At 36.9% G+C, this 19103-nt stretch overlaps 1 pseudogene; it reads right to left on the reverse strand.

The window, feature by feature from the left end:
- Positions 1 to 2614: 2614 nt before the first annotated feature.
- Positions 2615 to 12008, reverse strand: LOC111771473 (vigilin pseudogene; annotated as a pseudogene).
- Positions 12009 to 19103: the final 7095 nt, after the last annotated feature.

Below are 19103 nucleotides of genomic sequence, written 5' to 3' on the forward strand. Positions count from 1 at the left end.
TCTCAAGATTTTTCATGCAATTTTGGGTGGTATGTTGCATTAATATCATACTAATTCTTTAGAGAATTTAGAAGTTTTCCCTCTTTTTCTTTTCTGTGAAATAGTTTAAGTAGACTTAATTAGGTAATTAGATTTAAGTCAAAATCTCAGTGGCTTAACACAATCGATGTTTACATCTAAACTGAAAGTATGCGCAAATACACGGAATCATAAATGCTAATAATCATCAGAAGAGTGGGAATTTTGAAAAATTAATCATAATAAACGATGCCAAAATTAATTTGAAAATATAAATAGATTTTAACAATTTAGAAAAATAAATGTAGAAAAAACCATATCAATAGACTAAGCGACCATGAGAGAGAAAACACAGAAGTTCCCCAAAGAATGTACATGACCTAGACGGATTCAGAGAGTTCATTCTATGAATGCTTAAAGAGTAAATAATCCGATTGTACTTAAATTATTTCAGAGCATAGAAAAGGAGAAAGAAACTTCCAAATTTAACTTTAAAGTGTGTTTAATTTTTGAGCTTTTATTTTTCTTTGGAAATTTTATCATGGGAGAAGATTTTCTTTGAATATGTGTTTATAACGTTGATTTTGTTCTTATTGTTATTGTCTTTATACAATTTACTACTGAAATATATTAATATTCTGTTCAATCTCATTGCAGATACTCTGATGGTTTTGTTGAATAACATAGCTAAATATAATTCAAAATGAAATATAGAATAGGGAATTATTTTCATAGCCTTGGAGTAAATTTAATCAGTGCATCACTCTAAATAGTGTACCATAGTAATAAACTCTAAATTGTGATCCAGTGTTTCTAGTGAGCAATGGTTGATATTGAGGATAGGGCTCATGAGGATCAAACGGAAATAACTAGTATGCTGCTAGCAACATTTCTCAAGCATGGATAATCATATCTCAGGTTCGTGTGAAGCATAATAATTAAGCTTAATGGGTTAGGACAAAAAGATAGGTAATATGCCTATAATCATGAAAGACATTGACTCAGTGGCATAAAATCAATATTATGCTAAAATAATACCCACCAGGCCAGGTTGTTAGCACTAGCTGTTGGTGAAGGTGTGGACCATCAGGAACTCATATACTTCTTGTGGAAGTGAAGAAACTTCGGTAATGCTTATTTAAGTTGAATGCATATATTTGAAGTCAGAAGTGTGTGTGCACTACCTTCACCCAAGCATCCTTCCTCCCCAAACCGCTATCCAGCCCCACCTCTGCAGGAAGAGCAGCCTGGCATGATGAAGTAGGCGATGGTATAAGAATTTGCATATTATCTTGTAAATCCTCTAATTCTAAATGCTATGATAAAAACAAATCAAAATTAAGAGATATTAAATGCTGGATGACACTATGCATTTGTTTGCGGTGTTTTGGAAAGGCATTGGGCAGGTAGAGGGAAACCTGAGATGATTTAAAAGACAGTGAGCCACTCCTTAAGATCTGGTCAAAATCCTTGATACTAAACATCTGTCTCCATATTCCCTCTTTTGATATCCCTCACATCCCATACAAGATGTTTCTTAGATCAATTCATCTAACTATTGCTGCACCAGACCCAGAGATAGAGCATTTGTAGGCAAAAAGTTAACTGGAGAGTCATCTTGAGATGAACAACTATTAGGGAATGAACACAACAGAATTGGGTAGAGGGAGTTTAGTTCTGATGCAGTCACAACAAAGAACTCAGCCTACTTTTTGGTGAGCTCCAGATTTGAGATGATCATGGATAATTGTCTTGAACGGTGGGAAGGAAGCTGGGTTGACTAGTCATTGGATGGAGGCTGCCCCTGGGAAGGACACATGACCTTGCACAAAGTGGCTCACTAGAGATGAGGAAAATGCTGGGGGTGGGTAGATGTAGATGCCAGACATCAGCTGATTACATCAGCATCAGGTTGAGTGGTGAGTGTGTTAGTTTTTCAGGGGGGATCTTATTGGGGAACCACATCATCCACTAAAATAAGACTTGGCATCATGACCTTAAGATTTTACCGGACCTGGGAGATTACTGAAAAGAAGATGAAAACACAGTCTGTTTTGGGTTTGACATTTTTTCCCTAAAGTAGTCTTCTGAAGGGTATGCCTAGGAATGAAAAATTATGGGAGTCTCAATCCCCCAATTGGCAGTTAGAAACATTGTCTGAAAAACCAAAGCAATTCTAGGTAGTTTGATATTCTTTACATTCCTTGGTCTTTTTTGTCTCCTCTAACATCACTGCCATGCTACTTTGGATATGCAATCCCTCCAACAGAACACTCAGCACCTAATCGTGCTGTCCAAAGCTTATTTTTATCACTATTCTATAAGCCAGGTTAGATGAACATTTTAACTGTTGTCGAAGAAACTGGTTCAACTCTACAAAAGAGAAGAGGGGAAGTAATGCAAATAATAACACATGAAAAAAGAGTAAAAATAGCACAATCTGTTTTAGTTTTTGCAAAGTCAAAATTTATGCCTTGGGATGATGACACAGATGTAATCTCCTTGCCATATTGTTGACTTCTCATAAGGAAAGATAAATGAATAATGACTTGCTAAGCAGACCATGAAATTTAGGAAGTATGTGGTATTTGTTTAATATTTTAATGAACTACATTTAAAATAATGGAAACTCTGTTTCATAAAAGAAATATCAGAAACAGCTTCTGAGTGGAAATTAGACTCTGTGTTAGTAATTACTGCAAACACACAGAATTGAGCACCTTATCTTTATTATAACATAGTCTGCAGAATTTAAAGAGGAATGCACTGGAGACAACAGTGTAAGAAATGTGCCAATGATCCAGAAGCTATGTCAGTTTAGAACACATTTTGATGGGATGTTTAAGCTTGCTGGAACAATTTCGCTTTTTTTGTTGTTGTTGTTCATTCTTGTTTGCATCTCCAAGAGTGAGTCTTAGGACCCACTTGATTCCCCAAGCTGGGAAAATCTTCAGACGTGTTTATGTCTGGGATAATTTCAGTTGTGTTTGCAGTACGGGGAAGATCTTTTACTACAAAATCCTTGGATGGAGTATAGGATAAATTGCACAGAGAGATCTTCTTCATAGGCTCCTGTTGAGACTCGTGCTTTTTGATAACAGCCAGATAATGTTTCTCAAGATTGAGGATGTGAGCAGTGGCTTTTGTGACATTATTAGGGAGTCCAGTCACAGTGACAACATTTCGATTTTGGGATCGTCTTGAAGAGAAATGGATATCTACTTGGAACTGATTCATGATTTTGTGAACGGTTTTTCCATGGAATCCAATAACCTGGCCGTGAACACGATGGTTTACTGGGATTTGCTTAGTAACCCTTTTTTTTCAAATTTATGCACCAGTTTCATGATTGCATTCTGGGCAGCGATGGTGTTATTTTCATATCCAGTGATGGTGATTTGGTCTTGTGTCTCATCACTTCCTTTACGTGGAAAATGAATAGCAACCTTATGCTTCAAGCAAATCTGAGTAATAACTACCCCTTTGTGACCAATGATCTTAGGGTGATATTTTGGGTCTACTGTGAACTTGAGTTTAAAATTTCTTAATGCTCGATCTTTTGCTTCGTTTTGTAAAGCCTTGACAAGTTCTTGTAACCTAGCTTTGGCTTGCTCCACATTTGCAGCAAGGCCCGTGATAAAAAGGATATCAGATGCCAATCCAGGTGTTGACATGTGTATATTAACTTCAAACCTATCCATTATCTTTCGTATCTCTCTTCTTTTCTGACCAATGATATAATGGTGTAGGTCAAAGGGCACGTCTAGTTCAGCAGTGACAGGAATTAAAGCCTCAAGGGCTTCCATGGCTGCTGCACACTCTTCCTTTTGGCCAGAGATAAGTATGGTGTCACATTTCCTTGGGGAAATAGAAGCAGCTTCCGTAGTGCTCTTTTCCCTAACTTCTTCCTCATTTTTCTGAATGGTTGGATCCATATTAGTAACTGAGTTCTCTTTATCTGGGAATTTGATTTGGACATTATAATCTCTAGTAATTTGTTGGATTCGAGAACACATTTGTCCCATGATAAAATGATGGAACTTCTGGGGAATAATACATTCTGTTGTGACTTGACTATCCAAGTCCCCAGTAATCTCCTGAATGTGCTTTTTGGCGGCTTCCACACAAGGCTTTGCTCCTTTGATTGTGACTTTGCTTCTCTGTTTTCCTGAATATGAAAAGTTAATACTAACACCACCATACTCCTCAGTTATCTCGCGAAAAACCGGGCCTCTTCTCATGAAAAAATGATGGTGGTAAACAGGATTTATCAGTATGTCCTCCTCTACAATGTTATCTAGATTTGTAATTAGTGCCGCTAGTCCCTTTTGTGCATCTTTGACAGCCTTCTCTGTTCCTTTAATAGTTAACAATTCTTGATCCTTGTCCTCAGGGATAGGGAAAATGATGTGCGCTCCAGTCTCATTACAGACTTTGGAAACATTGCCACCATTTTTATTCATGAGGAATTTGTGATACTGTGGTTTGACGTGGAGAATTACAGTATGACTCTTGGTTTGCTCTTCTTCTGCTAGTTGTAGCAGTTTTGTCTTGGCCTTTTCAACACTTTGGGCAGGGCCCCTAATAATGACTCTTTGAAGGCCTGAGTCCATTTTTGGAAAGTGGATGTGGATCCTTCCACATTCTTGCATGATTGCACCAATCAAACAGTCTTTAGAATCGGTAAGAGACTTGTATAGATTGGAAGGAATAGAAATTTCTACCTCTGAACTATTGGTTATATGTTTCTGAGTTGGAAGAATCCAGTTAGAAGCTACTTCACAGTTTGCAGGTTTTCCACTGATGACAATATCTTCTGAGTAGCCACTTGCCGACGGAGGATTACTTTTGGTGTTGCTTGCTGCACAGATTTTTTTTATGTTTGCACCTCCTTCTCCATTGACATTTCTGTGAGGCTTTTTAAAGTTGGGAATAGTTACGGAATAGCTACTCTCTACAATGTCTGCCACCACATTCTCCAAATATTGTGTGCATTTTTCTATTTCATGTTTTGGCCCTCTAAGTTGGACTGTGTCACTTTTTTGTGCTTGGTCAGGAAAATGAATCATCACCTCAGGGAATTTCTTCTGGATGTCATGGATCCGTTCACCTTTCCACCCAATGATTGCAGGGTGAAATCTTTGCTCAATGATTAAATCCTTGCTGTGCTCATTTTCTAAATGACCAGCAAGTTCAAGAAGTTCTCTCTTGGCTTGTTGGACTCCCTGAGATTCCCCCTCAATTCTAATCAATTTATTCTTTACATTTTTAGGTGACATTAGCACAGAAACATTATTCCTCTCTTTAATTTGCTTTATGATGGCATCATTCTTCCCTATCAGATGTTTGTGAAACTTACAGTCAACATTGATTTCTGCATAATCCATCCTGTTAATTAGATCTTTGACTATGACCTCAATTTGTTCTTGAGCATCATTCACATCTTCTTTTGGTCCTTTTATTGTAATTTTATCTCCTTCAGTAAATTCTATGTGAACTTTTGGCATGCTGTGTGTGATTTCAGATATATTACAACCTTTCTTACCAATAATAAATCTGTGAAGCCAGGAAGGTACAAAGATCGAGGAAACAGTGTAACGTTCGGTCTTCGAACTGGCTTTGGAAAATGCCTTCCCTGAGCTTCCAGGCTCACCTTGCTCTGTCACAGAAGCTGACATGCTCTCTACGGGTAAGATCTCTATTGAAATTCCACTTCTTGGCAAGGTCTCCTGCACAGAATTTCTCTTGGGACCTATGGTACACTTGTGCTGAAATTTCATCTCTGCATTGATGGGTGTGTTTTTCTTTTTAGTGCTGTCAAAAATCTCCTTTACACAAGCCTGAGCCTCATTAAGCTGTTGCTTTTTTTCAGTAAAGCCTACTTGTGTCTGATCGACACTAGGTGGTGGAACATGGATGTGTGCCTCTGTTTCTGGTATAATTTTGTCAAAAGTTTTACTGGATGGTCCAGGAGTGGAAGGAAAAAATGCTTTTTTCTCATCTAACTTCTCTACAGCACATTTGTCTTGATCAGTAGACATACCTAGGACTTCATGTAAATCCTTCTTCATGACCTCTTTGATGCCCACAGTATTAATCCAGTTGCTGTGGTTATCTGGGCATAAGTTCTGGATGTAGGTTGCATCTTTTTCTTCTAAGTCTTGCATTTCTCCTCCAGTCTTGCCTGTAACAAAGCACGGCTGTTCTTCGGGAATGGACACTGCAGTTAAACCTCGATCCTGAAACCATGTAAAAATCTCCTTCTGAGCTTTCATGACAGTTTCTGTTTCACCAGAGACTATAATGTAGAGGCCCTGGTCTTTGACAAAAATTAATTCTACATTGGCACCAGTCTTTTGCATGATATCTAGGTAGAATTTTCCTTGTCTATCTTTACCAAACTGATTCACATACTCGTTCTCCTCTAGAGGCACATGAAAGACTTGAGTGATGACTGAGGTTGTGCTAGGCTGACTATTGTTACTCAAGCATTCAGCAGGTTCCTGAGCATTTTCCAACCAATTTCTTTTCTCTAAGAGTTGACTGAATTTACCTTTGTAGGTTGGAGTGCCAATATGTTCTTCTGAATTTAAAGCAGTAACATAATTGCCTTTTTGAATGGACCTACTTTGGTGCTCAGTCAAATTTTCTTTGGAGCTCATTGTTGATTTTTAACTGCATTCACTTTAGATATGTTGCAGCTAAATGCTCAGAAGCCAGAAAATTCTTGTAGCTGTCTTTTTTCATATTACTGTGTGTGAAAAATAAACATTTTAAAGATGTAATTTCCTTCCAAGTTCATCCCTAAACTCAAGTCAATAAAAAATAAAATCTTATTATTTACACAATTTGACAAAAATGTGCAAGTTTTATCTATTCGACTCTGATGAAAGTACCAAGATGTCTTAAATTATAGAGACTGTGAAGAAACAGCCACCGTTTTGCTAAACAACAGAAAGAAATCATTTAATTTCGCTTATCAGAATCATCAACAACCCTCATTTTTCTAAGTGAATGTCATCATTTTTTTGACTCTTATTGCTGTTAACTTCATATTACTTTTGGAAAAATATAATTCTCTCATCTTCAATGATACCACATTTTCCAGGGCTCCCTAATTTTCTTAACAGCTTTCTAGAAGAATAATTTATATACTATGAAATTCACACACTTATGCATATAATTTAATGATTTTTAGTTATTTACAGTGCCGTGGAACTCTCACAACAACCTACTCATGGAACAGTTCCATCACCCCAATGAGATCCTTCATGCTCATTTGCAGGTAACTCTGTTTCCACACACACACATCCAGGCAAACACTAATTTATTCATTTTTCACTATATACTTGCCTTTTCTAGACATTTTATAAAAATGCTCTTATATAGTGCATTGGACCTCTTGCACCTTGATCCTTTGCCTTAGCATGATGTTTTTGAGGCTCCCAAACGTTATCGCTTGTATTAGTAGTATAATCCTTTTTATGGATGAATAATGTTTCAGATCTATTTACTTTTATCTTAATAACTCTTCTGAGTCCACCTCGTTCCTGGCTCCAAAACCTTCAATGGGATTCTCCATATTGAAATGTTATAGGGTGCTCTTTTGGACTCTTTTCTTTGTCTATCTTTTTCCATATGTGATGTAAATTAGATTCATAACATTGACTATATTTGGTAGACTGATGTTCCTCAAATATGATACCCCAGCCCTGAGCTGCAATGTGTATAGTCATAAGCCTGCTCAGTATCACCACTGGAATAGATAATAGCCCTTTCAAATTTAATACATCGAGTGGACTTTTGATTTTGTTCTCAGTCTTTTTCCTTCTAGAATATTCTGAAACTCAGAAAATGGTACCTGGCTTTCCTCCTGTTCCTCAGACCAAGTATGCGGTGTCATCTTTGACTTCTCATTTTCTCTCACATTATACATGCATAGTAATAACATTCTTGTTAATCTGAGTCTGACCCTTTCTCATCATTTCAAACCTATAATTCCTAGTCTGAGTCAGCATGTCAGCACTGTGACAAGCATTAAAATGCTATACCACTCCTACTTTTGGCCCCTTGTGGCCTATTCTCCACAAAGCAACCAAATATTAGATGATGTCAGCATCTTGGTGGCATAAGATATTCCTCATTTTCGTCCCCCCTTTTTAACAATAAATTATATATCTACCTATGAACAAAAGCACCATTTTTGGAGTTGTGGGATCCAGCACAATACACCAAAACACCCAGGAGGAGTCTCACCCACCTGTGCATCTGGTAAGAGGTGGACAGACCTCAGTATGGGCTGTGGAACTAGCAGAGCCAAAAACCTCCCCCACCCCCCTTGCCACAGTCAGGAGAAAACCTGGAGAGCACTGACCTGGGCAGATATCCATGAATGAAAGAGAATTTGCAGGTATTCAGGCTTCCCAAGTAGGAGATTCCAGCATGCCACTGGAGAAAAAAAAAAAATATGCATTTGGTCACAATGGAGATGGTAACAGGAACTTTCCTAGTGCCGTACTCCTACCCCAACAAGGCAACACTGCAAAGGGATGAAATATCTGGTGGTGGAGACCTCTCTGCAAGAAAAAAAGAGAGCAGTGAGTGAGTGCCTGGCTACTGCAGTAGAATGGGAGGCTGCTAGAGAATTCTTTTTCTCTCCAGCAGGACTCAGAATAGTGAAGGGAGATCTCCATAATTAGGAGAAAAGAGGATATCCAGAAAGAGGCAGACAATGTCAAATGGCACTAAAACAATATGGTTCCTGCGGACTGTACTCAAATCTTCAAGAGGAAGTCCACCCAGGAGCTTTTAGGAGTATCTCATCTGAGGAGATTCCCAACAAGTCTGCAGGTACCCTCAATGCTGTGAACGCTAAACCCACATCTGCCTCTACTCTATGGCCAGCTCCTTGTACATGATCCCAAATGCAGTGGCAAAAGCAAGTCCAGTAATCAGAGTGCTATCAGAAATACAGATGAGGATTGTGGACAAAGGAGAAACCACAAATTTGAGCTATAGCACTACCTTCTGGAAAACAAGAGAGGTTTCCAGTAGCCAGCCTGCTGGATGGTAAGAACCAATGAATTCTGCCACAAGAGCAGCATGAAGAGTGGAGCAGGTATACTCATACAAAAGGAGAAAAAAATCCATATATAACAGCATTGACAAAGAGTATACTCCATCTGAAGGAAACCACTGAAGATTTTAAGGTTTCTCCTACTTCAGATATGAAAGTAGCAATGCAAAACTACAAGAATCATAATAAATAAAGGAAACATATCATCAGTAAGGATAACAATAATTCTCAAATAACTGGGCTCAATGTCACAGGGTTTTGCAATTTAGGTGATATAGAATTCAAAATAGTTGTTTTGAAGAAACTCAATGAGCTACAAGAAAACTCAGAAAGACAATTCAATGGAGTTATAAAATAGATACATGAACAAAATATTTATCAAAAATATGGAAATCATAAAAACAGACAGAAATTCTGGAGCTGAAGACATCAATGAATTAAATTAAAAAATGCAATAAAAATCATCCATTGCAGAGTAGAGCAAATGGAAGGCAGAATCAGTGAGCTAGAGAACAGCAATTTTGAAACAACTCAGTCAGAGCAGAGCAACAAAAACAACAAAAAACGAGTAAAAAAAAGCCTATGCAATTCATGCATTCCAACAAGAGAACATATATTAGAATAAGCAAGATTGCAGAAAGAGAAAAGAGGGAGAAGAGGGCAACAATTTTAGTTTTTCATTACCTGAAACATTCAGAGGTCTGTATTTAAAATACAGTGTTCTCTATTAAACAAAACCTAGGAACTATAAGGACATTGGAACATAGCTTATTTATATTGGATTTTAAGAGCATAGGAAAGGCCTCCCCTCTAAATAAAGTTCAGGATACATTACAAATTTAGATATTCTGGCTCCTCCCTGCAATACAATTGTCAAAAAAGGTCAAAAAGATTTTCTTTGATATGCTGTCAAAGCAAATAGACCAACTGTTACTGAGAATTAATAGATAATTTCAGAAAAATTAAAAAAAATTACAGTACAATATGAATGTCCAAGCAGAGATGAATGTACATCATCAATAGAATTTCTAGGTAGAATTTGAATTATTTAATAGTTTATTTACTCTCAAATTCAACAGTCTTTTTTTTAATATTCTGCTTTGACTGTAAACCTGTTGAGATGTAAAAATATGGAAGTGTTTTATGTTTCTAATAATGGACTTTGGCACTAAAAATAAAAGATGAATACGCAAACACACTTACACATATACACGTGAAATACCCTCAGAAAGTCTTGCAAATATTTTAAAACCTGGCCATTTGACAATTAAAAAATTAATGGCTTAACGGTTGCATAAAAAGCGTTGAATAAATATGGATTTTTGTTTTAAGTGATTTTATAATCAAAAGGCAGTGGTCTGTCCATTGAATTTTCAATTTAATTATCAACGTATTGTTGTGTAGACCTACAAAAACCCCCATGTGTGCATGAGTTTAAGTGTGTGTGTATCTTTTACTTGTATAGTGTGAATTATCAGATGGACCTGAGTTATCTCTAAAAGACTGTGCACCTGAAGTCTGTCAGGACAATGTGCAAAATTGTGGAAAATTTTTGGCAACTCTGTGACATAAAATATTAAACCCAACCAACTTATATTTAAGATACATTCCACTCAACTGGTAAATAAAAATTAAAAATCTGAAAAGAAACAGAAAATATGTTATGAAATACCGCTGGTAAAATAGACCATATAAAAGATGAACTATGAGGAAAGATAAAATAAAGATGGCATACACAGAAGTTGCTAGAAAAAATATTATCCTCCAACACCATCATCATCACCATCATCATCACCAGGCAAATATCAAAACACAATCCAGTAGAAGTTTCAAATGTCAAAAAGAAGACGAAGAATCCTGAGAAAATCCACCAAGAAAACAATATAACTGCAAAGGGTAAATTGCCAGACTGGACTGAGTATGATTTGAGCCATTGTGCATCCAAACAATGCCAGGGCAATTTAGACAGAATTGTGTGTGAAGAAGATTGGCCCAGAGCTAACATCTGTTGCCAATCTTCCTCTTCTTCCTTGAGGAAGATTGCGCCTGAGGTAACATCCATCCTAATCTTCCTCTATTTTGCATGTGCGATGCTGCCACAGCATAGCTTGATGAGCAGGGTCTAGATCCATGTCCGGGTCCAAACCCATGAACCCCAGGCCACCAAAGCGGAGTATGAGAACTTAACCACTACACCACTAGGCCAGAACCATAGACAGAATTTTGATGGAATTTGTCACCTAAGATAAAACCCAACCAAGGTGGAAACATATTCATAGGAGTGATATTAGTCTGTACTAGCATATTAAAGTTACACTGCACCAACTAGGAGATGAAAATTGAATAGCTATATATAATTATATAAATGTAAATGTGATATTAAAACACAAAAATACATAATATTACTATAATTAGTAATTATAGATTTAAAGGTATGGTGTTCACAGAGATCATAAATAAGTATAAATTGTGAGGCTACATTCTAAATATGTATAAGAAGAAGAATAATTAGAATATTATAATTCATGAATGCATCTGTACACTTACCAAAATCTAGAAAGAAGAAAAATATGTGACATGTGAAGTTTGAATTGTCAGACTGATGTGAGATGACACTATCAGTGTGCTTCAGAAGATTGCCTGCACAACTTCCACTTTGGAGGGACTCTTCACTTTACATTGAAAAAGTCAACCAATTTGGCCATATACATGTAATATAACAAATATAAACAAGGATAATCTTAAAGGAAAGAAATCAGTATCTGGATAGAAGACAGATATCCTTTTAAAGTTCAAGGATAAAGTTAGAAACTGACAAAAATCCAGAAAAAGTAAAACTATATTACCTGGAAAGGATGAATAATCAGACTGGTATAAGATGGCACTGAAACACTGTGTACATGAAGGTTGTCAGGACAACTTAGAAGTTTGAGGGAGTTTATGACATCACAGTGAAAAAGCCAACCAAGATGGCCACATGTTTACAGTGTGAGGATTGGCCTAGGCTAGGATATTAAAGTGAGAGATACAAATAAAAATTTTTTAAGAAAAGAAAACAGGCACAGAAATATTATGAGATAAAATACATGGTGATTGAACACATAAGTAATGAGTAACTTGGAAGAAGCAATAATAGAGGGACAAGCACTGATATGAGAAAATGTTCATATACTCAAGTATATGGGGAAGCCATGCTGATTTAAACATGAAATTTTATTTGAACCAAAAGGCCTAATTGTGGCTTATCAAACATACGTTGTATATCTACTTTAATCATAATCCAAAGTAAAGAATGTTCTCTTTTAAGAGAAGAATTGATGCCTCCTTTCCTACACCCCTAGCAGTCTTTGAAGATAAGTCTCACTTTCCATAGCTCTGGGGTCATGTTGGCCCACTGGGTAAATGCTAATCAGTAACAAAAGCTCTCTTTGAACCCTTGAAAGAATGGAGCCCTGTCATGCTTTGGGGTATGTCCCTTTGTTTGGAAGGGCTATAGAACTATGCTGAAAATCACTCTTGTCTAGAGTGCTTCGTTCCTTTGTGAAGGCTGCAATTCCAGGCTATAGTGCTCAGTTTGGCTCAAATAAAATCCTCTCTCCCTTTTTCTTGCAATAGAATGATTATTGATTATTTGTATTGACATCATATGTAAGGACGTTTGCTGAAAATTAGAACATTACAATTACATTAAAAAAAAAAAGCATTCCAGAGCTGAGGATGTAAATGAAACTACATACTATATAAAAATAAAGTAAGACAATTTATAGACATAATCTAGTGAAATTTTCCAACATCAAGGGTAAATTTAGAAACTTTAAAAATCCAGAAAAGATAAAAAAATATATTACCTGGAAAGGGGAAATCATCAGCCTTGTCTAATTCATTTCTGAAACGTTGTGTACATGAAAGTTGTTGTCATGACAATCTAGAACTTTGGGTTTCTGATCTCATAATGAAAAACCAATCAAGATGACCACATGTTCTCAGAGCTCAATTTGAACTAGCCTAGGATATCAAAGATTCACACAAGTGATGGATATAAACTCAAAGCAAAAAACAAAAATAAAAAAAGTGCTCACACATTGTGCTATAAAATATATGGTGATCAAAGAAATAGAAAATCATAACTTGGGATGAACAATAACCGAGTGGCCAGCACATATAAGGGTGACAGCTGAGAAAGATCATTACAATTATACTAAAAAAGCAAAATAGTTACAGAAAATGTAAGTTAAACAAAAATCACACCAAAATAATAAAAAGAAAAGATGCCAATATTTATATATAATCTGATTGAACATTCGAAAGTCAGACATAAAGTAAGAACTGAAAAAACTCCAGAAAAAGTAAAACATGTTACCTGGAAAGGATGAGTTAACAGACTGCTCTAAGCTGGCTCTGAGGCACTGTGTACATGAAGGTTGACAGGACAGCATAGACTCAATTATGACACATTCTCTGACATCACAGATTACAAAAAAAACAACCTGGCCACATCTACACAGTGCCAGAATTGGCCTAAAGTAGAATATTAAAGTCACATTCCACTCAACTGTGAGTTCAAAATTGAACATTAAAGGGGCCGGCTTGTGGTGCAGTGGTTAGGTTCACACGTTCTGTTTTGGCAGCCCGGGATTCACCAGTTTGAAACCTGGGTGTGAACCTATGTACAGCTTGTCGAGCCATGCTGTGGCAGGCATCCCACATATAAAGTAGAGGAAGATGGGCACGAATGTTAGCTCAGGGCCATTCTTCCTGAGCAAAAAGAGGAGGATTGGTAGCAGATGTTTAGCTCAGGGCTAATCTTACTCAAAAAAAGATTTTTTTTAAGTATAAAAAAATTGAACCTTATAAAAAGCATGCAAATAAAAAGAATAAGATATCTAGGAACAACCTTAACCAAAGAGGTGAAAGATCTGTGCGCAGAAAAGTATGCAACATGTGGAAAGAAATTCAAGAAGACACAAAGAAACCGAAAGATATTCTGTGATCTTGGATTGTAAGAATTAACATAGTTAAAATGTCCATACTTCCTAAAGCAATCAATAGACTCAATGCAATCCTGATCAAAGTTCCAACACTTTTCACATAAATTGAACAAGGAATCCTAAAATTTATGTGGAACAACAAAGACCCCAAATAGCCAAAGGGATCCTGAGGATAAAGAACAAAGCTAGTGGTATCAGATTCCCTGATTTCAAAATATACTACAAAGTTATAGTAACCAAAACAGCATGGTACTGGCACAAAAACAGACATACAGATCAATGGAACCCTTCGCACCGCATCCTCTACACTGCACCAGCGTAAACTGCTGCAGCCACTATGGAAAACAGTATGGCATTTCCTCAGAAAATTAAGAATAGACCTACCATATGATCCATCTATTCCTCTGCTGGGTGTTTATCCAAAGAACTTGGAAGCACAAACACATAAAGATACATGCACCACTATGTTCATCACAGCCTTATTCACAATAGCCAAGACTTGGAAGCAACCTAGGTGCCCATCAAAGGACGAGTGGATAATGAAGATGTGGTATATATTCACAATGGAATACTACTCAGCCATAAGCAATTATGAAACCCGGCCATTTGTGACAACATGGATGGATCTTGAGGGTACTATGCTAAGTGAAATAATTCAGAGGGAGAAAGTCAAATACCATATGATCTCACTTATAAGTAGAAGATAAAAACAATGACAAACAAACACATTGCAACAGAGATTATATTGGTTACCAGAGGGAAACGGGGGAGGGGAGAGGGTGGAAGAGGTGTTTAAGCACAAGTGTGTGGTGATGGCTTGTAATTAGTCTTTCGGTGGTGAACATGATGTAATCCACACAGAATTCTAAATATAATGCGATGTATATCTGAAAGTTATATAATGTTATAATCCAATGTTACTGCAATAAAAATAAAATTAAATGAAAAATCAAAACAAAGCATGAAGACTTATGACATAAAAGTTTTTATGGTGAAAGAGATTAGAGAAGATTAACTTACAAGGATTCATAAGATAGTCATAATTCTTAATGATGCTACTGAAAAGTAGACTACTACAAATAGATTAAGAAAAATACTAAGAAAAGAATAATTTCAGAGCTAAACACATGGACCAATTTAAAATTTTACCATATATAATGTTAATATTAATTACCATTATGAATAATATTAAAGTAGGCTATGATCTAGACCTATTCAGGCAAAACGTTTGTTTAAAAAAAATTCAACTGAGTAATTTTGAAGATTTAATAGTCTTCCTTAAATGATTCATGAATCGGCTGGCAGGCAGAGAGATACTCTAAGGCGTTACACAACATGGCAGGCTTTTACAGCAAGGAGGACAGGACAAGAAAAGGAATTCATCAGCAAGAAAAAAGAAATGAAAGTGCGTTGGAGGAGAGTAAAAGTTTAGGTGATGATGTCTTCTAATTGGCTAAGCTGTGGCATTTTCCATTGGCTGGACTTGCTGCTGGGCAAAAAGGAAGTTCCCTTTCTCTTGCTAGAGTAGTAAAGTACTTGCAAGTCCTGTATGGGAATGCAAGGTACATCTCTTCATGTTGGGGGTAGTAACTGATGTCTTTCTGTTTGGGGTAATTGACAATGAGTGGTATGGCATGAGATCTCTTTCTAAAGGGCTCCGTGACTCCAATTTCAGTTGGTTTCCTTTATTAATTTACCAGTTCCTCCCTTTTGATAAAGATCTTTCTCTGAAATCATCACTGATCAAGACTCAGGATTTCTCAAGTCAGTAGCTTTTGTCCCTTGGTGCCAGGAAGGACCTTTCTTGGGTGCTGTGTTCCATGTTGGAGAGAAAGTACATGGTTTGGAAACTGGTTGAGTCCAGACTTGAGTAACAAGGAAGGGTAGTAGGGAGAACACTCAGGCTTTTCTTATCCAAAGTTGAAATTCAGTTGAGGTTGTAAGTACAGAAAAGCATCTTGAAGTGCTGAGTTAACATCACCTCACTGAACATGCCATTTTTACAAAAGTTCCATGTGGAATAGGTACAGAACTTAACAACAAGTATACAGAGCAGAATTAAAAACAACTTAACAAACCCAGTTTGTAAGACAGTTCCAAGCCCAGAATCCAGGCTTGAAGGTAACCAGTTAAATAGATCAAAAGACCATGGATCATTATGTGAAATTTGTTGTCATTTATCCATGTGAACCACAAGATATTTGCTACTGCACAGATACCTCCTTGCTCAGCAAGTAGACAATCAAGGGCTATTTAATTATCCAAACTGTTTTAGCCAATGAATCAAGCAATTGTTGCTGAGCTGAGACTACTTTGGCCATGGAATCAGTCAACTCTCCTAATGTAGGGAGAGATTTCCAAACATTTGCGCATTGGCACTCCCTGCAAATACTCCCAGGAATTATTCCCTGCAAACGTAAGCCCAGAATCATGTAAAACTCCTTGAAGTTCTCTTTTTTAGGTGGTTATATAAGTTTGATGGGCTGAACGAAGGTGAGGCTTCCATTCTGTTACAGAAAGAGAATAAAACCATGAACATATCAAGGGTACATCGTCCTTTTATTCTTCAGCTGTCAAGACAATAAGTTGCCCAGGCATAAACGTCATTACAAAACCTCCACATATAAAGATGTAGCTAGAAGGTGTGCATAAGGCTCCTGCATGAGCGATGACATTCAGGAAGCTATTTATTGGTATGGTATAAAAGTATTAGCATCATTCAACCAAGACTCAGATATTGTGCTATTACAACTATTCCATATTGAAAGACAACCTAAATATAGTGACACTTGGAATTTGAGAAAAGTTATTTAGGGGGAACTAAGGAATCATTGCTGTCTTGGTTTCTGATGACAAATCTAAGAATTGGAGAGGTTTCCCCTTTTCGCATTAGATTGGGAAATGAACACAAGGGCATTGTTCTACCAAGAAAGAGAGGGAGAAAAGGAAGTAAGAAACCACAGTGAGGGGCCAGCCCCGTGGCTGGGTGGTCAAGTTCGTGTGCTCTGCTTCGGCAGCCCATGGTTCGGATCCAGGGCACGGACATGACACCGCTCCTTAGGCCATGTTGAGGCGGCATCCCACAAGCCACAACTAGAAGGAGCTACAACTAAAATATACAACTATGTACTGGGGGGATTTGGGGAGAAAGAAAAAAAAAGCAGAAAAAAAAGAAGATTGGCAAAAGTTGCTAGCTCAGGTGCCAATCTTTAAAAAAAAAAAAAAAGAGTAGGGTACTAATTAAATAAATACATTTAAAAAGAAATAAAGAAAGAAACAACAGTGAGGAAACAGTGTAGAGGCCTACGCCGGGCATCTTGGGAAACCTTCTCCTTCAGATGCCATTTGCCTCGATTCCTGGAAATCTTAAATTGCAGGTCCCTAGACAGTGTGCAGGTCCTCTTGGGGTTTGATGCCTTCTTTAGATACAGCATGTGAATCCAAGAGTCAACTCACTGGAGTTGGCAGCACAAAGGGTTAGGCAGCAGTACCTGATATGGACAGTGATATTTCTAAATAGTTTGCGAGGTTTGCATTAAGGCTTATATGATTTGCCCAATGAAGTGAGTGCCTCAATCATTGGCGATTGTGGAAGGTGTACCCCAAGTGGGAAACATATTTTCTAACAGTTTCTTTGCCACTGTGAAGGCATCAGCCTTGCAACAGGGAAAGCCTTCAACACATCTGGAAAACAGACATAGAGTAACAAGAACATATTGATAACCCATGCTAAGTAGAAATTGAATGAAGCCCAGCTGCCGGTGTTTAAAGGGTCCAGAGGCAGAAGGTCTGACGCCTCTGTGGACAAAAACAGTTTTTCCCAGGATTATATACCTGACAGGTCTGACATTGCTGGTAGACTGTTTTTGGAATTTTGTAGTAGTCTCTCCACCAATGTCAATTCATAATTTGAGTCATATCAAGTGCACTATGGTGAGTGAAAAAACACAAAAACGACAGAATGGTGTTTTCCAGGGAGCCAAGAAGAACCAAGCAGCCATCTTGGCTTTCTAATAGCCCCAGCTGTTTGCTTAATTTACAGCCATTGTTTACTCATCCTCATTTCTCTGACTTAGGAGCTGAATGTTGTTTTGTTACAAGGACATCAGGCTGGCAAAAGTCTGTCAATGAGGGGGCTTGTTTTGCAGGTTCTGAATGGACTTCATCCACATGTGCTGTAATCTTAATAGATTATGTTGTAGCTGTCTTTGCATGAAAATCAGCTAAGAAGTTTCCCTGAAAATCAAATTTGGTCCTTTTAGTGTGAGTCTCAATTTTGATGATCGAGATCCAGTTCAGTTTTATAATTTTCCTTTTTAGGAATCTTATTGAAGACAAAGCATCTTCAATAAGGCATCAGAATAACTATAAATTACAAAAAACTAAACACATGGTTTATTATAATGCAATTGACAAAATAATTTGGTTATTTTTGTGACACAAAACATTTTAATATAACAAGTAGAATGTGACTGAAAACATTATACCAGCATATGTCAAAATTTAAAGAAATTTTACACAATTTCTATCACATATTTCTATACAGAAACAGTATAAAGAAGGATTCCAATCTTAGCCAGTGCCGACCATACATAAAATACCTTTCCTGTAATATTTCCAGTTGTTTTAATTACTTTTGTTAGAATTTTTAACCCTTAGAAACCTTTAATGTGTTGTGAAAACTGAGAAGCACACAATTATGATGTCTTTTACATAAGTATTCTGTGGATTGGCAGACATAGTTTTTATAATTTATAGAAATATATGCTTTTTCATAGAAATATTCTCAGCATGACGCAAAACATGTTTACTAATAGACCCAATTTTATCTTTAGTTTCTCTGAAATAGGAGGGCAAAAGTAGATAAACTTATTTGAATAATTAATTATTAATATTTTATCTTATTAGGAAATGGTCCAGACCTTCAATAAGTGACTATCATTGAAGTCAACTTACCAAAACTCTAAAGTTCCAGGCTACTGAAAAGATTTGGCAAACTTATTTGAAAATTTTTACAAAAA

The sequence above is a fragment of the Equus caballus genome, chromosome X (assembly GCF_041296265.1).
Source record: "Equus caballus isolate H_3958 breed thoroughbred chromosome X, TB-T2T, whole genome shotgun sequence".
NCBI lineage: Eukaryota > Metazoa > Chordata > Mammalia > Perissodactyla > Equidae > Equus > Equus caballus.